Source organism: Felis catus, chromosome X, assembly GCF_018350175.1.
Source record: "Felis catus isolate Fca126 chromosome X, F.catus_Fca126_mat1.0, whole genome shotgun sequence".
NCBI lineage: Eukaryota > Metazoa > Chordata > Mammalia > Carnivora > Felidae > Felis > Felis catus.
Window position 1 is genome coordinate 2,463,736 of NC_058386.1, and position 22,897 is coordinate 2,486,632.

Consider the following 22,897-nt stretch of genomic DNA (forward strand, 5'->3'; position numbering starts at 1 on the left):
CACATTCTGAGATTGGGGGGAGCTTCTAAAAGGACACCGACCCCCTAAACGCCTAACTGGAAAAACGCATGTCCTTTGGAAAGCACTTGATTCCCTCCAGAGAGGATGCGACAGTCAGGGAGCCCTCACAGTGCGTGGGGACAGGGCTCTACAAAGCTAATTCCGTGGGTGTGTCTGCTAATGGAACATCTTAAGGTAAATAGTATCAGTGCTATTCTCTTTGCTATTATCAAATGTCAATAACAAAAAAAGGAGACCAGAAATTCAGTATAAAAGCCATGGGCTAAGTTTTCAGTCTCCGTGAAGCTCACTGAATACTTTCCATTGCAATGCAAAAGATGAGAACATTTATCACGTGTTTTTTTTGTTTTTTTTTTTTTATCCTGCTCCATGACCTTTGGGACAGTTTATTATGAAAGGAGAGGGTATTCAAGTATTCTGACAAGTTGAAGGCGTACAGATGAAGCACTGAGAGCTTGTCTGATACGCCCAGCCTTCACTGATGGCTTATTTGAATGTAGTTCTGAACCAGCCTGTGAATATTCTTCAATCTCCTCCACACTCAAAATAAATTTAAAAAATAGTAATAGTTCAGTAACTTGCTTATGGTCTCACGAGTTGATTTGTGGCCACGGTAATCTGATGTTATTAAAAAAATAATAAAAGGCAGGGACTCACTCTGTATAAAAAGAGTAAGATATATCTCAAATGGCACATGCATTAGAATATAATGTTTTAGCTGAATTCAGTATATCCATCCAATGGTTTTTTTTTTTATCTAATCTGTACAGAAGCTGGTTATGCATTGCTCAGCCCAAGAGAATTGAATAAGAAATATTCATGATTTAGTTTTTTTTTTTTTTAATGCCCGGAGCCACTGGGCTTGATGGCATATCAATTTTTGGCACAGTTTATGGCTTTTCTTTCTATTTTATTATACATTTGAGAATACACATTGAGTCTGTTAATCAACATGGATCCTATATTAAAACTGGGTATGTATTAGAGCGAAAATATAAATTGCAGCAACATGGACCGTTGGCCTATGAGCTTTCTCTTTGGATTGTGTGTTCATCTTGAGTGTGATGGGCATGTACCTCCTCTGGCTTGGGTCGGGGTTCCCAACCTCCTGCCCTCAAAAGTCTGGAAGTTTTTAAAGAGATGCAGGAAAAATGACTGGTCACAAAACGCCATGTTCCACACTGTAAGTTATTATTGTAAACTTTGACAGAGAAGGAAAAAATGACCCCCGAGTGCCTTGAGGAGGACACGAAGAAGTGTTCCCCAAATATGAAACCCAGAAGGGAGCGTTTCCAGCCACTCCTGAGAGACGAAGGTTGTCATTAGTAAAAAAAAAAGAGTGGATGATGGTCTCTACAGATCAGGAGGTTGAGAGTCTAACTCTTGATTTCACCTTAGGTCACGATCTCGCGGCTCATGAGTTTGAGCCCCATGTGGGGCTCTGTGTTTGTAGCTAAGTCTGGAGCCTGCTTCGGATTCTCTGTGTGTCTCTCTCTCTGCTCCTCCCCAGCTTGTATTGTCTTTCTCTCTCTCTCTCTCTCTCAAAAACAAATAAACATTTAAAAAAATAAAAAAGAAATAAAAAGACATAATTCTAAATTGGTTCATCCTCCGGGAGTTTGGTAGAAACAGTATTTTTGTTGAGCAGCACATATTTCAAATGCAACCCTCCAAGAATTCCTACAGATACAGCTCCGGGAACACCAGCTCATTGTAGCATCTTCCCAATGACAACAAAAATCCAAAAACCCAAGGAAAAGACACACGCACCCGCCTATACTCTAGTCTGTACAGGATGTTTCCAGAAGGAGAATCAGACGTTCAAGGCTACCAGAGACTTTGTGGACATGGGAGCTATGCTTTTGTAGCAGGTGTGGCTTACCTTGGCTTTAACGGAGGGAGCTCTCACAAAGTTGTGTTTCGGCAGAACTACAGGAAAACGTGAGCATGTTGTTAAGTTGCATGAGGATTTTTCCCATCTGTTGCACGGCGTGCATCATCGACATGGCACCCTGGATGACAATGGGGGGATAGTGATACGGTGTGGTCCTGTAGCAAATACTCTCGGTAGGTGACAAGTGTTTATTTTATTTGTTTATGTTAATATTTAATTATTTTTGAGAGAGAGAGAGAGAGAGAGAGAGAGAGACAGAGCATGAACGAGAGAAGGGCAGAGAGAGAGGGAGACACAGGATCTGAAACGGGCTCCAGGCTCTGAGCTGTCAGCACATGGCCAGACACAGGGATGTCCTCAGAGAGGATGGATGTCAGAGTTCACACAGACCCTTGGTAGTTTTTTTTTTAATGTTTAGTTTTGAGAGAGAGAGAGAGAGAGAGAGAGAGAATCCCAAGCAGGCTCTGAGCTGTCAGCAGAGTCCAACACGGCGTTCAAACTCACAAAGTGTGAGACCGTGACCTGAGCCAAAGTTGGACGCTTAACCGGCTGAGCCATCAGGCGTCCCCATTTGGTAGTATTTTTAAGGTAGGTGAACTTGTCTTGCTCTGTGTTGCTTATGATCATACTAAAGAATATTAAATGTCAGCAGATACAAAGTAAATTACAAGCGGCACCTAAATATTCATATGTATTTATCATTTATATATATATACAGTAAAACCTTGGATTGTGAGTGACTTGTTCTGCGAGTGTTCCACAAGACGAGCAAACATTTCTAATACATTTTAACTTGATGACCGAGAGATGTCTCGCATTAACGAGTGGTACGTGATGCCCAATGTCACGTGATTACAAATGAGCCAATGTTCCTGAAATTCGCTTTGATACACAAGTGCTTTGGATTACAAGCATGTTTTTGGAACAAATTATTCTTGCAAACCAAGGTTTTATGGCGTGTATATATGCTATATAAGTAATTTATATAATATATATAAATATATACATATTTGTATTATGTAATATGTAATATGTAATGTTAATTTGTAATATATATACACATAAATATACGTATTATATAGATATAATTCATCTTGAATTATAATATGATCAAAGCCTCCACAACTTGCAACTGTGACAATGGTTATAAAAATGTGATATTTAGGGGCGCCTGGGTGGCTCAGTTGGTTGAGCGGCCGACTTCGGCTCAGGTCGTGATCTCACGGTCAGTGAGTTCGAGCCCTGCGTCGGGCTCTGTGCTGACAGCTCAGAGCCTGGAGCCTGTTTCGGATTCTGTGTCTCCCTCTCTCTGACCCTCCCCCCTTCATGCTCTGTCTCTCTCTGTCTCAAAAATAAATAAACGTTAAAAAAAATTAAATTAAAAATGTGATATTTAGGGGCCCCTGGCTGGCTCAACTGGTTAAGCACCCAACTCTTGATCTCAGCTCAGGTCACGAACTCACGGTTCATGGGTTCAAGGCTGTGCTCAAGCTTGGCGTTCTCTCTCCCTCTCTCTGTCCCTGCCCTGTTTGTGCTTGCTGTCTCTCAAAATAAATAAACATTAAAAAGAAGTGATATTTAAACATATACGTAAGTATAATGCATACATACATAAATACATTTCTTTTTGTTACATGCAAAGGTATAATTGTGGGTGGGTTTCACAGGTTTGTAAGTCACTATAAATGTACTTATCCCAAGCAGGGACCACACTGTCAGTGCAGAGCCCCACGTGGGGCTTGAAATCAAGAGTCAGATGCTTAACCAAGTGCCCATATGATGATGGATATTTTGAAGGACATTTTTTAAAATTAAAAAATATATATTTTATAGAAATGTTTGATTTCTCCTGTTGTGTAAAGGCAGTGTTTTCATTATGTATCGCAACCATTTAGATAACGTGATACCAAAAAATAAATACATCACATGATACCTTCGCTTCCTGTCGAATACATACTTTTTAAGCAGGCTGGTATTAAATCTTGGTTTCATTTCTAAATTGCTGTGAAACTTCTGGAGATCCACTTAATGCTCTGATTGATTTGCAAGTCTTCACCTGAGAAATAAAAATGCAAACCAGTATCATGGAGTGGCAGAGGAATTAAAAATATAATGCACTAAAAAAAATGCCCTAGAAATCAACAGCTTTGCCAGTGACACGTGTTATTGGGGCATCCTTGTATCTGTGAGGACCTAGCAGGAAATCAGTGTAAGGTCAACCGTTAACTGTTGGGGGTAACATATTCTCCATGAGTTACAGACTCACAGAGCCCTGACTGTGTGCTTGGATCCTAACTCAGTATTTCACATTTCCTCTCCCCAAAATACAGCCATCCAATGGCATTAATGATGAAGACTTTTGAAGGCAAACACACTGTGTTTTAATGAAATTAAAACCAAAATTACCAGGCACCTGGGTGGCTTAGTCGGTCGAGTGTCCCACTCTTGACTTTGGCTCAGGTCATGATCTCATGGTTTGTGAGTTTGAGCCCCGTGTTGGGCTCTGTGCTGACAGCTCAGAGCCGGCTTGGGATTCTCTCTCTCCCTCTCTGTCTCTGGCCCTCCTCACTCACATGCTGTCTTGCTCTCAAAATAAATAAACTTAAAAAAATACAAATGAATTATTTGAGGCAGTCAAAATGAAACAAAATCAGCCATGCCCCTCTCTGCACAAATGTCATGTGGTATAAAAACCATTAAGATCCTACAGGCTGTGGGTGTGGTGTCTTCAGCTATGAGCCCATAGCAATCAATAAGAGAAAACGAGTGATTTCAGTGGGAATAGTACTTTACCCAGTAAGAGTGACTGAGTGAGTTGACCTTGAAAAGCATCTTGGATTTGACGACATAGGATATGAAGGGGCCATTCCTGGTCAACAAAAGGCCATAAACACAGTTCTTGGAAACGCTTAGGTTCTCGACTCTGTGATACACAAGTGGAAATGACAGAATCAGGAAAGTGAATGTGAGTCGAAGTGCGAACCGAGTTCAGACTCAGTTACAAATAACCGAAATGAGAATTTTCCCCAGACACATAGCAGCAGGTGAAAATGTTTTGGGTTTTACTCCACAAGCAGCAGGCAAGGAGTAAAGGTTTCCATGCAGGTGGTAGACACAGTCAGGACACGTGTCACTTAGGGACTTTGAGCTCCCCAAGCAGAGAGGTCACGGTAAAAAAAATGTCCTCACTCCCTGCATCACAATATCAAAGGACCGCATTTGTACAGAATAAACTAGGGACATCAATGGAGATACTCCAAACCAAAAAGCAGTGATTAAATTTTTCATTTGCAACCTGAAATAGAATTTTCAAACTCATCAGAGAAACTTAAATAACGTGAGAAATGATTTTTTAAAAAGTTGGCTGTTGACTGGAATTGGAATCATGCAACTACTCTTATTATCTTGAAGATAAAAACTAACCGTGAAAGTGACAATCCACTCTCTTGTGAATTTTATTAAGCGAAGTAGAGATGTTAGGCTTACACAGTGAGAAATGATAAAATCCATTCTCTCTTTTATTATCCATTTAACAAATATTTAGTGAGAGTTTTCCATATGCTGCAGACTGTGAGAAACAGCAAAATTTATCAGCTTTGGCCCCTAGAGGATAAAAATTCAGTGGAAAAGACAACACATCCAGTAGGTGGGAAGCCAAATGTGAAGCATCCGTCTTAGAGACATGTCTATATCTTTGCTGGAAAGAGAAAGTGCATTTGTTCTGGTGGGTGGAGGTGATGCAGAGAAGGGTTGACTTTTATTAATAAAGTTTGTCTTTATTGAATGAATGAATGGAAGCAAATGAGGTGGGCCAGCAGTTTGCAAAAAGACTAGAGGAGAAAGTTGGTAAATCAGCACTGATGTGGACAACAAGGAATGCCAAGAGATGACCGATGAGTTTGTCCTCGAAGAGATCGTTGGACAAATTGTCCAACAAGTGGCTCAGTCCAGTCATGGGGATAATAGTCGATAGGAATGCACTCAAGAGAACATAAAGGAGAGAAAAGGGAAGTTAGTGAATTTCAACAGTGATTGAGGAGTTTTTCTGCGAAGTTGAGCAGAGGAAGGTGGGGAACGTGACCTCCTGTAACATTTAAAACTCACTTTGAAATTCGAGATCGTGTACCTGAGGGGCGCCTGGGTGGCTCAGTCCATTAAGTGTCTGATTCTTGAGGGGCGCCTGGGTGGGGCAGTCGGTTAAGCGTCCGACTTCAGCCAGGTCACGATCTCGCGGTCTGTGAGTTCGAGCCCCGCGTCGGGCTCTGGGCTGATGGCTCAGAGCCTGGAGCCTGTTTCCGATTCTGTGTCTCCCTCTCTCCCTGCCCCTCCCCTGTTCATGCTCTGTCTCTCTCTGTCCCAAAAATAAATAAACGTTGAAAAAAAAAAAGTGTCTGATTCTTGGTTTCAGCTCAGGTCATGGTCTTACGGTTCATGGGACTGAGCCCTGGGTTGGGCTCCGTGCTGACAGTGCAGATCCTGCTTGGAATTCTCTCTCTCCTTCTCTCTCTCTCTGCCCTTTCAGTGGTCATACTCTGTCTTTCTCAAGATAAATAAAGTTAACAAAATACAAAAAAAAATAATAATGAAATGCAAGACGGTACCATTTGTGTGATTGCTGATGGGAACAACAAAGCATGGAGACCCATGATCAGGGCGCCCAACTCAGCAATGGATACTGGTTGAGCTGCGGGGCAACTGGCTGAGGGTCAGTGAGGGGACCTACCCCACATTCCACAGACGTCTTGTTTACCAAGCGACAAGGGCAACATCCATCTTGCAGGGCCTTTGAGGAGATGAGAGAGAAACAGAGGAATCACCCAACACAGATACATCTTGGAGAGAACAGCAGTGATGGTGGCAGAGGGGGTACAAAAAAGGGAAAGGTGGGGGGAAGAAGGAAGAGAAGGATACAGTCCAGGGGAGCGGAGGAAGGAGAGTGGAAGGGAGAGGGAGAGCTGGTGTCAGAGGAGAGGGAGGACCAGAAGGCCACAGAGAAGGATGGGGAAGTAAGGAACCAACAAGCGATGAGGACAAGCAGGGAGAAGAAACCCCCAAGAATGGCATTGGATGGGTGATGTGGAAATTTTCATTTAGCATGAGCTGAGGAGGGAAAGGTGAAGACATCAGCAGGAATGGGAATATAGGATTCTTATGAGGGGCCCTGTGTGAGGAAACAAAGGAGGGGTTCCACTTGTCTTTTGAAGATGTTATTGAGGACACAGTCAATGCCAGGCAAAGGTCAAAATGTGGGGGAGTGCTTGGACACTGCACGTCCATCCGCAAAACGCCGCTGGCTGGCAAATAGTAGGATGACCACAGCACGGATGACAGATCAGCCCAAAGGATTCCACCTTGACTATAAAAATGATGAAGCCATTAAGACAAGAGGGAGCCCAGTGAGAAAGGTTGAAGTTGGGGATGGGATGATTAATTAGGTTCGAGATTTGTTGAAATTTAGGTGCCGGCAGGGAGGGTGGCTGGAAATATCTGAGAGACCTTTGTAAATGTGAATCTGGGGCAAAGAGGAGAGGCCATGATACAGATATCTGATTAGGGAACAACGTGCATAGAGGTGATGATTAAGGATGCTGAGTTTGTGTTGTTTCACAGTAACCAAAACAGAACAGAAGCAGACTTCCACAAAAGAGGCCGGTTGTCACCTGGGCCAGCCAGCCAAGGATGGGACTCAGGGACTGAACCTGGCATGTATTTTCTATTCTCTGTTCTCACATCTTTGATTTTCTCCTTTATCTTCTATCTCCTCCTCCTCCTCCTCCTCCAAGTCTGGAGAGAAAAATCAAAGCTTTGTCTCTGGGTTGGTAAGTTGGAGATCTCGTGGGATGACACTCTGGGGAAACCATGAAGTCAAGTGCTTATATAAGATGGGAGTTTAGAGAAGGGGCCCTTGGGCATAGTAATTTGGAAATCAACCCATACAGAGATGGGATGTAAAGTGTGAGGACGAATATAGTTACCTACAGACAGAGTAGATGGAGGGAAGGGCCCAGAAGTCCCAAACCAAGCTAGTCGAGCTCCCCAGTGTTAAAAATTGGGAAGAAAGCCATGGAAAGAGATCATAAAGATGAACCATTCAATGAGGTAGGAAAATGAGCTCCCAGTCATAGAAGGAAGGATGGACTCAAGGGGCGGATGGACAGCTGAGTGGAATGCTCCTAAGAAACAGGTCCTGTGGGCTTGGTCCACAGTTATCTTTGGAGATGAAAAGGCAACTTCAGTAACTCAGATACTGGCAGGAATCAGGCTGAAGCAGGCTGCTCTTGAATAGTGCATGAGCACATAAAAGTCAAACTTGCTGGTGACTTTGTGAAGATATGTAGACATGGTTCAGAGAATTGGGGGTACGTGGTTGGATCACAAAAGGGAGATCATCTCATTTCAACTTTTTTTTTTTAATTTTTGTTTGAGAGAGACAGAGAGAACAAGCAGGGGAAGGGCAGAGAGAGAGGGAGACACAGAATCTGAAGCAGGCTCCAGACTCTAAATTGTCAGCACAGAGCCAGACACAGGGCTCAAACTCACGAACCATGAGATCATGACCTGTGCCGAAATCAAGAGTCAGATGCTTAGCCAAGTGAGCCACCCAAGCGCCCTATTATCTCCTATTTCTTAAGGGGTGAGTCATGAGATTAGGTGTACATCTTGAAACATCGTAACTATATCCATAAATGAAGAAAGAAAGAAACAGGAAAGAAAGAAAGAAAGAAAGAAAGAAAGAAAGAAAGAAAGAAAGAAAGAAAGAAAGAAAGAAAGAAAGAAAGAAAGAAAGAAAGAAAGAAAGAAAGAAAGAAAGAAAGAAAGAAAGAAAGAAAGAAAGAAAGAAAGGGAGAGAGAGAGGGGGAAGGATGAAAGAAAGAAAGAAAGAAAGAAAGAAAGAAAGAAAGAAAGAAAGAAAGAAAGAAAAAGAAAGAGGAAGAAAGAAAGGGAGAGAGAGAGGGGGAAGGAGGAAAGAAAGAAAAAAGAAAGAAGAAAGAAAGAAAGAAAGAAAGAAAGAAAGAAAGAAAGAAAGAAAGAAAGAAAGAAAAGAAATAAGATTTCTCTGGGCTTCCTCTTCATATCCCTACTCCTTTGGACAGGATTCCAAAGATTGAGCATGAATGGTAAAGTGTGCCAGGCTTCTTGAAAAGCAACTCAACCCGTTTTACCGCAGTCAAAATATTTTGCTTCTCTGAGCTCTAGCTGACTCATGCATGATGTGGCACCTTTAACACCTCCTGGGTAGAGAACAGAGAAACACCTGAGGTTTTTAAAGAGGTGTGGTACGTGTTAAACCATGGTGGCCATGAAGGCAACGCATACATGCAAAACACTTTGTTAGGAGAACTCTGTCTTGTCTTTAAGCCTATGGATTTGAAAGCCAAATTCCTCCTTAGTTTGTCTTTTATAGAAGTTCCCAGCTTAAGAGAACACCTTTAGCTAAGTTGCTAGAGGCGATGCCCCTAATTCTTCCTAGGGCACAAGGTGACATCTGTGTTCACCCAGGATTGCTCACTTCTGTGCTGTAGCCATAGTCAAACTTGTCCATATAATAAAACTTCCCTGCCTCAAAGTCTTACATTGTCTTAAGGCACTTGGTTCCCTTGACATGTCTTTTTAACGGATGATTATGATCAGAGCCCATGTAATTCTGTCACTGTTTTCAAAGAAGAAAGTTTAATCCAATAACTTCTTATTAAATTTTTAGTCCTCAGAGTGGCGCGTGTGAAGGATATTCAAGGTAAACCACCTCATATCCTAATTCCACTGCTGGATACCCTCATCCTTCCTAATGAAAATTTATTTCGGGCTAATAACAAATTCTGGTCTTTGTTATATTGTTGAGGATTTCTGCACATGAGCTTTGTTGATATGCTAAGTTTATAACCAATACTTTATGCTTGCCTAACTTATTTTCCACTTAGAAATGAATGATAAATAGATAAAGCCCTAAAGAAGAAAAATTGGATTTTAAATCACTCAGTTGTCTTATTAAAAAAAAAAATAACCAGGCAATGATTACAGTTGGAGCTAGACCAGACATGTATTCACTCTATTAAAGATGGAAATCGTAATGCTATTTAAGTGGACATTTCTTTGCTGTCTTGCCGTCTCTCCTAGGTAAATTTAGATTTACAAAATTATTGAGTGTGAGAGCACTCAATCCTCTGCACTGTTTGGAAATTCAAATTCCTTTAAGGCCAGGGGTAATAATAAGGGAAATGGTGGAGAATGTAGGGCACGGATGAATGTGTCTGGGGCTTGAAGTACTTACAGGTTAAACGTTTTAAAAAACCATTTTGCGGGCCAAGTGAAATATACTTGGGAATTCAGATAACCCACGTGTCTCCTTCTCTGGCTCGAGGTCAAAGCTCTACCTAAACTACCTCCTCTGTGTTTCAACTGCACGTTCCTAGGATGCCAAGGGTGGGGCACTGGCCCTTCCCTTCAGTGAAGAGTTGCCTCTTGTTTTTACGAACTGTGTCAAAGGTCCAAGATGGTGGCCATGTGGTGCCACCAAGGTAAGTTGGGGTGAAATAGCATATGAATGCCATGTCTCATCCGCTGCCTCCAGTCCATTCTCCTTGCCACCCTGCACTCTCCCTTTGAGATATCCTAGAGCAATGTTTGGGAATTCTGTCCCTTACGTATGTGGGGTTCTCTCTGTTCCTCTGTTGAATGGCTAGGTGGGCTCCCCACGCAATGGTAATGTTCTGTGGCTTACTGCATCGTATCTTGCCAACACTCCCAATTTCTGTGACACAAAAAAACAAACCAAGAATAGCAAAGAATCTCCACTTACCAGAGACAGGACCTGTAAATACAACATCTCAAATTTACTTCTTGAAATGGACATATGGGGAGATTCCTTTTTTCACGGTCTGTGGTCTCCCAACATGAGAAGGAATACTACCCAGCCCCTGTGCGACATAGCATGGGATACACGTAGAGACCTTGTGCAGCGTAAATTAAAAGCTGATTTCCACCACGAGGGCAGGCACAACTGGATGCTGCCACTTTTGACAATATATGCATGAGGGATACATACTCAAGCCGGCAACTCTGGGCGGTGACCCTAAGTCAATTGATATAATTTCTGAAGACAAGTCATAATGCCAAATGATTACACCACGGTTTATTCAGACATGGCTCCTTTGCTACAACAAGCATATACGGGTCTGTTTTCATTCCTTGTTTGTGTTACAGGTGTGTTTCTGCTAAGGTTTTATTTTTTCCTGCCACTGTCATCAACCGTGACCTGATTGGTACTTTTCCCATCCATTCCTGTCTGTGCCATATTGGGGAGACATTCCTAATATCTCATGGTTTGGGATGGTATTTTTTTTTCCCTAAACGCTGAAAAATATGGCTACCTATCTTCACATTTATGTGACTATATGTGAGGGCAATGAGATTAAATGAAGACTAAATGATTTCAAAGTAGGTGAACACCCACTGCAAAAGAAAAAGTTCCCCATAAATGTGCAAGATTATTAGTTTTGGAAAATGGTTATGCGGGTGGATTTGTTGCAAATGATTGATCCTTTGAATGAAACAGCACTGTAGCAACATGCCATTATTGGACTTACTGATTGATTGAAGACACTTTCCTATGGTTTAGGTAGCAGTTACTATTATTTCTAAACAATATTTCCCTGTGATGCAATAAACCATGGTATCTGACACGTTCTTCAAAGGGAATCTTGAATCTGTGGGCACTGACAGATGCAGTTCTGTCTTTGTGATCACTTACTTTGGTTCAACGTGATTTATTTCCTTGTGGAGGTGTTAGGAGGCCATGCTGAGATAGGATACCAAGGGAAGGGGGAGAGGAAGTCTGTCTCTAAGAAGTTACTATATAATTCACAGATGCCTACAATTATAGAGCTACTACTGACTTTAAGGTCAGTGTGCTCCATTCCATCATTTGAAAAATCAGAAAAAAATAGACTCAAGGGAATTGTTAGTGGTTGTTAATATTTCTGGGATCACAGAGCCTTGGAGCATCTGATTCACATTATGAGTCTCTCTCTAGAATAATGCATGCATGCTTCAAACGTTGAACATTCTCATTTGGTTTTAAGCGTCTTGCTACAGACTTTTATCACTGGCCTTTAGGACCCCTGAGGTTCAATGATTTCTCTAAGGACACCCAGACGGGTGTCATGAGATATGCCTGAAAAAGATTCTTTGGTTGGAATTGAAACCACATATTTCAAGAATAGAGAACCAAAACTTCTGCCCTCATGTGAATGTTCCCTCTAACACAGAACCTCCTAGGGGCACCTGGGTGGCTCAGTTGGTTAAGCTTGTGACTCCTGACTTTGGCTCAGGTCACGATCTCATGGTTTGTGGGCTCAAGTCCTGAAGTGGGCTCTGTGCTGATATGAGGGACCCTGCTTGGGGTTCTCTCTCTCCCTCTCTCTCCCCCTCCCCTGTTCTTGCTCACTCTCTCTCTCTCTCAAAATAAATAAATGTAAAATAAATAAAATAAAACGAAATGGAAGTTTCTATCTCTGCCTCAAGATATTGACATGCCCATTCTCAAATGGCAATTCAAAATTTATAATTGGTGTCACATTGGGATTTTTGATTAAGTCCTACTGCTTTCCCTAGGTGTTTTTCCTTCTTGATTTTTCTTTATGCTATTATGTTCCTACTGTGGTAAGATATTCTTCATTAGTATGGAAACATAAATCAGGCCCTATTTTACCCATAAGTGGGTCACCACCTACTGTGGACAGCAGTATGCATTATCTGTCGACGGTGTTTCAAGAGATGCTAAGTTACGTGCCACTGCTGAGATCTGAATGTCTCGACCCACCTTCATACACTTACTGATGTCTTTGCAGTCTTCACACAGGGGAAAATAAACATTTTGTGAATGGATGCCAACTATGTCATGCCAATACCTGCATGCATCTTTCTTAGGATAATACGACTTCACATTATTCCAACCAAAGGAACCTCAAAATTATCACAATTCACAAATTATGCCAGCCCAAGAATCCTGTCAAATCCTCATGGTCGAATTTTTTTTTTTTTGCACGATTTCTGCCCAAGATCCTATGGTCCATTCTTTTGAAACAAATACCCAATTTTAGGCAAAACGTGCTGTCTGCCCTGGCCCGTACCTTCTATATCTTTGACAGGTCTTTAAGTCTCTTGTCCTTAGATGTGATCACTGTTTGTAGTTTAAAAAATCAGGGGCGCCTGGGTGGCGCAGTCGGTTAAGCGTCCGACTTCAGCCAGGTCACGATCTCGCGGTCCGTGAGTTCGAGCCCCGCGTCAGGCTCTGGGCTGATGGCTCAGAGCCTGGAGCCTGTTTCCGATTCTGTGTCTCCCTCTCTCTCTGCCCCTCCCCTGTTCATGCTCCGTCTCTCTCTGTCCCAAAAATAAATAAACGTTGAAGAAAAAAAAATAAAAATAAAAAATCAAATGTAAGTCTAGATCAGCAAAATGAGTTACCCCCAGTTTTGGCGAGAATCTAAAACAGCTTTCATATAATAAATGCCATATAATATGTGGAAAACTCTAATGTACTCAACATCATTCCAATACCAAGGAAACTAGGCTGTGCTCACAAAGGTCTTGCACATGAGAAGGCATCAGTGGGTCTGTTACCAGCATCAATAAAGAGGATATGGCGGTAAAATGGAAAAGCACGGCTCAACAGATTCAGTTCCATAATTTTGGGGGGAAGGAAACCATAAGACAAAAAGTATGTTCCGGTGTCTCAAACCCCAGCCCAATTATCACCTCTAAACAGAACGACCCAAGACCAAAACCTGGCTTCATTGAACGGAGTCATTTTCAGATATGTTGAGTTGGAAACCACAAGTGGAAATGCTAAGTATTTGGTAAATACTGAGGAAACATCTATGAAATCCCCCTCCGGTAGCTTGTGTGAGAAAATGCAACGGGAGAATTGGAGTCTCAGAAACTTACATTTCCAATATGCAAGAAATAAATGGAAACAAAGCAAACAGAGTCTTTTTAAGTACAACTTCTACATCTTTAGGGTAATGAGGTCGCTACTCATTCAATGGAGATGGCCTGAGGTCACTCTGACACATCAGAAAATAGCTTGGATGTCTGGGCAGCTACGCTGGTCACCATCAAAAGCAAGGAAGTATCTTTTTAAAATTTTTTTTTAACCTTTATTTGTTTTTGAGACAGAGAGAGACAGAGCATGAATGGGGGAGGGTCAGAGAGAGAGGGAGACACAGAATCCGAAACAGGCTCCAGGCTCTGAGCCATCAGCACAGAGCCCGACGTGGGGCTTGAACTCACGAACCGCGAGATCATGACCTGAGCCGAAGTCGGACACTTAACCGACTGAGCCACCCAGGTGCCCCAGGAAGTATCTTTTTAGAAATATTTAACTCCGATAGGCAGCTGGGCCAGCCAGCAAACACTGACCTTACGATTAAGGTATGCGTTTTGAAATTCTGGAAACATTTAAGTCCCGTATACAAATGAGCCAACCAGCAAAGGCTGACCCCGCAATTAAGCTTTGCATGTTGAAAATTGACCTTGGATTCTCAAATGCTATGTAGGGATTTTGCACTGGGCGCTCGCTCGGTTAGTATGTACCTTTGAATGGACTCCGCCCTCCAGTTTGCTTTGACCAGATTCTCAACGGCTCCGCCGAGTGTTGGCCGAAGAATTCTGTCGCCAAGGTTTAGGTCTGCATCATTTTTGTTAGGGTGACGAGGATCACTCCCCAAGCCCTGTTCTGTTCCTTTCTGGGTTTTTTCCTACCGACAGTCCCTGCCTCTCAGGGAATGTTTGCCCACACGTCCTCTTCTGGTCCAACCTCCGTCCTTGCAGCCAGTGCTAAGAAATCAAACGTACCAGCTCCTCCAAAGCTTCCAGAATGAGTCTGCAGAATTCCCATAATGTGCTACATCTGACACTTCATCATCCTCCAAAGGAAACTCCTTCATTCTGTGTTTCAACGTTTAAGAGGTTTCTGAAACTGTGATTTTAAAACATTCGAGTCTATATTCATTTATTTATGACTACCATGGTGTTATGTCCTATGGTTGTGCACCGAAAGTCTTGAGTACCTTGTGTTTTTTGTGGCAGGCTAGAGAGAAGATTTTTTGGGGGGTTGTTTGGGAACCTTGCCATTGTTAATAACACGGCTGTGCGGAAACAAATACTTTATTTTCTTCCAAACAAATGACTCAGAGTTGAACCTTGCAGGCGTTGCCTGTAAACATTCATAAGCTTTGAACCCTACGAGGCTCGTGACTGATGCACCAGCCAAGGACGGGGAGCTGTTTTAGTGCTGACACGACACTCACAGCTGCACACGTGTCTCAGAATCCCCCTGCCTCACATAAGATTTCTCCCCGAACCTGTGCATTACTTGAAACTCCAAACTATTAACGAAAATGTTTTAACGTGTATTTCATAACCACCAACACTAATTTTCTTCTTAGTATTGATTAACGCCCTACCGTAGGATGCTTTTAGCAGCCTTAAAATATTATGTTATGACAGATTTTGATGACAACCTGAGGCGCCACGTGTTTAAAAGGTTTTGCCATGTTTCACAGTTTAGTCCTCTGGTTGTTAAGAAGTCAAATGAATCCATTTGGGTATACTCAAAATTAGCGAATTATGGCTCTCCCACAAATAATTAGATGCTAAAATACAGTGACTAAATTAAAGATTGTTATTCATACATAAATTAATGAATTTTTAAATGAAATATCCCATCGTTGTAAAAAGCTGTGATTATCTAATTCTAATTAATTTTCCACATGATTACAAATAACTCAAGCTTCTCTCTTCCACAATTATTTGGATGTCTTTCCCCGTACATTTCTATACTATCAGACCGTCTTAAAAATTAATTGAAACACATGAATGTTGCAGGCAAAGGTCGAAGATAGCTATTATTCCTGGCCGTATATTTTCACAGAGCGTGTACCCTGTGAGCTTATTTATTTTCATATTCACAGTGTTAAATTAAAGAGGCTGTTCCCTGCTTGCCACGGCTTGGGGACTGGAGAAAGGGTAAGGTACTCCACGCATAGGTGACTGCTGGCAGCAGATGGGGACGGCTGTCTGGTGAACAGACCTTCCTTTCTTCTCAGTTTTTAGGAGGCTGATATTGTTTAAACGACACGCCCTGGAAAGCTCAGCCTCTCCCCAGCCCAGAGTATAAGGATCATTCCACGTGGGCCAGACAAGAGACTCTCACTTTCTCTTTGGTTGCAAATAATTTAGGAACAGCCACGAGACCGGTTTCTGATCACAGACAAACATTTCCTTCTTCGTATTCCTGAGAACTACGTTCCTTTCCTTTGAAGATCCGGACCCTTAGCCCCTTTCCCCTAATTCAGAATGACACATGTACCTCATTTTGCCTGTCGTTGGAATTTCTGTGTCTGTGTGGGTTCCCCGTACGTAGGAAAGTAAACGTGATTTTCTCATGCTCATCTGCCTCGTGTCAACTTGATTCTTAATCCAACCAGGAGGACCTTGAATGGCAGAGGAAATTCTTCCTCCCCAACATCTGAAAATGGGTAGAAAGAACACGGAAAAAAGAGAGATTTGTTTGTTTTTTAATTTTTAAAAATGCTTTGTTATTTTTGAGAGAGAGAGAGAAAATGGAAGCAGGGGAGGGGCAGAGAGAGAGGGAGACACAGAATCGCAAGCAGGCTCCAAGCTCCGAGCTGTCAGCGCAGAGCCGGATGCGGGCTCGAACCCACAAGCTGTGAGATCATGACCTGAGCTGAAGGCTGACACTCAACTGACTGAGCCACCCAGGCGTCCCAGATTTGGGGTTTTCACTGGCACAAAAAAGAACAGAGAACTGGGCTTTTCTATTAGTTTTTCCTTTCCTGGAGCAGAAGGACATAGCCGGGCATGAAGCTAAAAAACTATGAGGGGTACAACAGGGAGAACACGGAGTCCCACTTTTTATTCCAAAGACAAGAGGATTAAGAACTATGGCCACACACATCCTGTGTGCAGCTCTCTCTCAATTTCCCGGTTGCATATCTGTAATTTTAATAAAAATATCAGGAATTAGTAATTACGTCACATTTGTGAAGGTACAAATCCCATGATTAATTTGCACGACGCATCATGGAGGCAGACATACCATGAACAGTACAGTTAGCCATCGCCACAGTAATGAGTGATAAAAATGAATGTCACCACGTGTTCCCACTGGAACTGGACGGCAGCCACTGGACGGCAGATCCCAAAGGATGTATGGAAAACGGAGTGTTCACTGATTTGCAGGGAGGAGCGTCCTTCATCAACATGGCTGGACACCTTGGTTCATTAAGGTGGCTTCTCCAAGCACTGTTCCTTTGGTCCCAGCTACCTAGAGACTGCAGCCAGTGTTTAAGGGTTAACTTGCTTCAAGTTAACACGCTCCTTCTTTGCTGACCTAAGGCCCTTGATCTGTAACGGAACTAATTTACTTCCTTTGAGATCTGCAGTCCGGTGGCTTTTGTGGAGCGAAGGACCTCAACGTTCCCAGGTCACAGAGGCCCACAGGTCTGTTTGAAGGCCCTTGGTTTTCTGATAACCTTGGCAATCTTTGAGCACGTGTTTTTGTTTTTTTAAGATCACACAAATGACTTTACTGACCAAGCTGTGTGCATTTGTTGAGCCTGCCCTCCTGTGCAGAAAGAACAGAGTACCTTTGCACAACATTCCCCCCACCTGCCCTGCCTTTGGGGGTTCCAAAGAACCAGACCTTACAAAACCACTCCCTGGGCACCAAGAACCACAACTTCTCGCACAACCTCAAAGCACCAAGATAACTCTGTAGCTGAGGTCGTCGAGCCTGCCTGTTACCAGGAACATCACAGACCACTGCACTCCCTTAACTGATGAAACCCTTTAAAGACCCGTGGGCCAGGCAGAAATCAGAGTTGGCTTTGGGAAAGGAGTCTGCCTTCTCCCCAGGTTGCTGGCCTCCTGGGTGAAGCTGAAGTTCCTTTCCAATGAAAACTCATCTTTTGAGAATTGCTCTTTTGAGTGACAGGTGGTTCACCTGTGTTTGTTAACAAATCCTGCAAGAAACGCTCTTGGAAGCAGTGAGGAGGCCAGGGGGCAGAGGTGAACACAGCAGAAGAATGCATCAGAACCGGAAGTGGGAGGTGTTCAGAGGACGCTGGGGGACCACGGAGGGAGTGAGTGGGGACATCAGGGTGGCTTGTCGGGAGCACAACTGTGAGGACCCTGCCTCAACGTCCCCGAAGAACTGAACGCTGACGGTGAACAGGGATCCTTGAGGCTACCAAGCGCATGACCGCATCTCCCTTTGTCTGTCATTTGGACAGGGAGCTTTCCTCCTTACTCCTTGATTTGATGCACATGCTACTTTCGCCTCACACATTTTTCAGTGAAATAAATCCACGTTCGCCGTGAGGTTGTGTAATCGTGAGAGAAACAGAGTATTTCTCAGGTGTTGAGTGATGATCAAATTATTTGCAATCAGCTTCCTGACGGTTGATCTGCGGGCATCTCCGAGCGGAGTGCCCAACAGTATCGTGCTCGCATCCAAAGGGAAGAGTGGGGAGGCGGCATGGAGAGAGTGCCTCCCCAGCAGCCTGGCCCCACAGGTCGTTTCCTGCTTGCTAGAGAGCATGGCTCCTCCTTGGTGACTTACACTGCAGGTCTCTGGAACGGAGCTTCAGGTTCGGGGAAAACGTGGCCAGGGTTTTCCACCCGACTGTTTCTGTTTCCTCCATCTCTTGACTGTAGGCCACGGCATCAGTGCAGACCCTGATGGGGCAAACAGCACACGAGGCACAGGATAAACACGTCCCTTGTTCATGAATGCATGAACAAGCGAGGGAAACCAGCTTGCCTCGCACTGAGCTTTCTTTAGAACCTAGACTAGAATGTTCCAGTTCTCCGGCCATGGCTGCCCTCAAATCCCTTTTGGTGTCGCTTCAATTAAAATATTATCCATCATCAGGGCGCCTGGGTGGCTCAGTCGGTCAAGCGTCTGACTCCGGCTCAGGTCACCATCTCACGGATCATGGGTTCGAGCCCCCCGTCGGGCTCTGTGCTGACAGCTCAGAGCCTGGAGCCTGCTTCGGATTCTGTGTCTCCCGCTCTCTCTGTTCCTCCCCTGCTCATGCTCTGTCTCTCTCTCTCCTTCAAAAATAAATAAAAACATTAATAAAAAAATTAAAAACAAAATCCTGGCTAGAACAGCTTCAGTAGTGTGATGAGGTCATCAGTCAAATGTCAGCTAACTGGAGCCCACACGTGGTTGGAAAGTAAGATCATGGACCCAATGCTTTTGTGCTTGTTTTACCTAAGAGTTGAGCGGCGGGGGGGGGGGGGGGGGGGTCTGGAGAGGCAGACCAAAATGCAAGATCAACACTGGAGGCCTTCTTCCATTTTTGACTCTTATCATCAGGACAAAGTTCGTATTAGGGCGAAAGTCTTTTGTTCTCAAAAGTTCAGAAAGGAAATGACTGCTGTGTTTGTGGGATACGCCCACATTCAAAGATACCAAAGATATGTTTTTTGAGAAAAAGCAAGAGCAAAAAGTTAGTTTGAGAAGGCATTGCACGTAACTGTGGTAATATTGCTCTCTCTCACAGTTACGATAGTAAACACGTCTCGCGGAAGGACAAAAATCTCCCACTGACGTTTTCGTACATTTTCCAGAGATCCAAGCAATCATTTCTCCTCCTCGGTGGCATCCACTTAACAGCCTAGCCCATTATAAAAAATCTCTCTCTATATATCTATATTTATATATAGATATATATATATCTACATATATCTACAACAACTGCCAAAGCGTCAAAATAATCACTTCCGAGGGCCCGTGTCCCTGCCATAGTCCATCACAGCAAGGAAACCCCAAGAGCTGACACTTGCCTTGGAGTGAACCTAACTCAGATCAGACAAAAAGGCATCGTCAGCCAGGCAGGTGTCTACAGGAGTCCAGTGGGCTCTCTCTCCTTCAGCACTATGTAGACACCAGTGCTGAGAATATTCATCACCCATTAGCATGCGTAACCATGTCCTTGGCCCTCCGGCTTGCTTCTTGTATTTATAAATGTTGCATTTGAAGACTCTTACGCAAAAATAAAGGCTGTTTACTCCCCCGTGTGCGAGTTCCGGAAAGGCAGAACCGTCAGGCACTCACTGGAGAAGCGTCCGCGGGCAATTAAGAGCTGAGGGTGGAAAGAACAGCAGAGAGGGATGTCAGAGCCACGTTGAAATGTCTCATCCTTTCTGCTTCTTCCTCTGAAAAGCTCCCCGGCATAATGGCTCTAAATTATTAGCAATTTTGATAGACATTCCTCCTCCTCAACCTTCTATCTGACACATCTCATGTATTAAATATCAAAACAGCAGGCCCTGGAGAGAAAGACTTTGGAGAATACCATTTGAAAAACCATAAATTTTGTAATATCAAGAGCATTTTTGGGGGGGGCGGTAAATAAACACTTTTAAACCACGCATACCCAGTCTTTAATAACGCTTTGCCGATGCTTGAACGAGGGCTGATATTTTCCTGGCGAAACCCTGGACACACTTTTGTAAAAGACGTGTCCATCGTTTCTCATCAGCATGGCAAGTTCATCTGCAAGTTAACCAGCACAGTGGAGGGTTTCAAATAAGGTAGCCACGTGGATCAGCTACACGGGCTGGAATGGATTTCTGTTGGCCTGATGTTAAGTCTGGTGATTCAGGTGCTATCAAGAAACGGAAGTTTCCATTGGTGGAAACAGAAGAAGACACATTGTTCTTTCAGTTCTCCGGACTCATCGTTCCAGGGGCGCCCGGGTGATTCAGTCGGTTGAACGTCCAACTCTTGGTTTTGGCTCAGGTCATGATCTCACGGTTTGTGGGTTCGAGCCCTGTGGTGGGGTCTGTGCTGACAGTGCGGAACCTGCTTGGGATTCTTTCTCCCTCTTTCTCTGCCCCTCCCCTGCTCTCTCTCTCTCAAAGTCAATAAATAAACATTAAAAAATAAAAGACGCATCTTGCCAGGAAAGGCCAATATGCATTTTTTTGCTGGGTGATTAGCTTGATGTGACAATAGGTTGCTTATTTATAATAGAACCTCAAAGCCCCCTGTGATTCTGAATATATGCCTTGCTTGACTAGGAAATTATATATTATTAAAGTGGAGGGATATATTTTATATCAATACATTTTTACGGCGAGTTTACAATCGGCTGCATAATTTGTTGCATTATCTCATCTCATCTTTTTTATAACTCTATTAACATTTTATTTCTATTTTATATATTGACAAATTAAAGCTTACGGACACTCAGTAAACTGCTCAAAGACAAAAAGCCATAGCATGTGTGGATCTCGCTGTATGTCATTGGGGCTCTCCACCAGAAAGCCATTGACATTTTGGACCAGACCATTCTTTCGTGGTGCACTCTAAGTAGGAAATTTTGCAGCATCCCTGGTCTCTACCCACTAGGTGCTGGAGGCATCCCACACCCCCAAAGATGAGAGCTGAGATGTCTCCTGACATTGCCAAGTGTCCCCTGGGGGCTAAAATATCCCAAGTTGAGAATCACTTGGATTATTTACGGAGACTAAAGACTAAAATAGTGCTTTCCAAAATGTCCTCCAAAGACCAGAAACTTCATTCTCCCTTGGGAATTCTTGGTGCTGCAGTTTCTCCAGTGACACCATGGCCCTACGGACTCAGAATCCCTGGGGGGGGGGGGGGGGAGGCATCAATCTGTGTTTTTAACAACGATCCAGGTGGTTCTGATGCTCTCCCTGAGTTTGAGAAGCACTGGATTAAATTCCCTTTATTTTGTAGGTTTGCAACATTCACGTGTTATAGCGGGAGAGGGAGAAAAGAAGAAAGAAAGGAAGAAAATCCTACCAGTTTTCATACAACATCAGACGCTATTTCAGTTACCGAATAGGTAATGGGTATTTGGATGAAAAGTGTCCAGGAGGAAATCTCCAATTTATACCTTAGTGCCTTTGTTTTCTTCGTCAGTAAGAGCTGTCTTACATCACAATTGTGAGATGCTAAGAATCCCGACTTGCGTTTTAGTGGTCTTTGGTGAATACACTGATGAAAAAAATAGGCCATCTCGGTCACCTGGTCCCTCCAAGGAGGTGCCATGGTCACTGGCTCCTCTACTGAAGATGAATTTCTGGACGACTGAGTAATGTAAAAGGGAAATAATTTGCAAATTCCTCCACAGTGAAGGGACGGCCAGGCTGGCCGTGGTGGGAGGGCGTATGAGTGTTTTTATGCCTCTGTAACAAATGAGCACACACTTGGCGGCTTAAAACAACACACATTTGTTCTTTTATGGTTCTGGAGGCCAGAAGTCCAAAGTGAGTCTTGAAGGGCAGATTCAGTACACCTCTGCTTCCGTGAGGACATCTTCTCTCTACATTGATCTTCAAGTCCTCCTCTGATAAGGGCCCCTGTGACAACAGTGGGCCCACCTGGATAATCCAGGACCATCCCATCACCTCAAGATCCTTGATGTGATAACATACTCAAAGCCCCCTTTGCCATGGAGGGTGACCTATTCACAGGAATCAAAGCTCAGGTTGTGGACGTCTCCGGGTGATAGTTCTGGAGGCTTAGTTCTCTTCCGTTTCCCGGATGTAACCACGAGGCAGCTGTCAAGACACTGGCAGTTTCCTCTGGAGGCCACTCTCCTTCCAAGCAAATGGGGACGCGTGTTGTTCCCGAGTCATGCAGAACCCTACTGTATGGCCCAGGAAACGTTGCTGTGTGGTCCTCTGGAAGAATCACCACATGCTCTGTTTCTGGCCACCCCTTAGTCACAAATGAAAGAGGAACAGGGGTGGGAAGATGAAAGAAAACATTTGCCCATCCAGAAGACCATTTATTCATACTTCCCAGTAATCTGGCTCTTGTTAGATGTGGGCGCCACCATTCTAACCATGACTCCACTAGTAACTATCCTGTGCAATGTGTCTTCCTCTCTGTGGGCTTTCTCTCATAAGTAAAACAAG

The 22,897-nt window shown here is 43.5% G+C and overlaps 1 long non-coding RNA gene across 4 annotated transcripts in view; it reads right to left on the bottom strand.

Annotated features, from left to right (window-relative positions):
- LOC123383337 overlaps positions 1-22,897 on the bottom strand; it is a 275,231-nt gene that overhangs the window by 51,799 nt on the left and 200,535 nt on the right. For all 4 annotated transcript variants that reach the window (XR_006592928.1, XR_006592927.1, XR_006592930.1 and 1 more), the window contains exons 4-8: positions 19,994-20,088; positions 16,284-16,442; positions 4,709-4,838; positions 3,873-3,971; positions 1,904-2,033 (exon numbers count right to left, since the gene is read on the bottom strand). This is a non-coding gene — a long non-coding RNA (uncharacterized LOC123383337). The remainder of the gene's footprint in view (positions 1-1,903; positions 2,034-3,872; positions 3,972-4,708; positions 4,839-16,283; positions 16,443-19,993; positions 20,089-22,897) is intronic.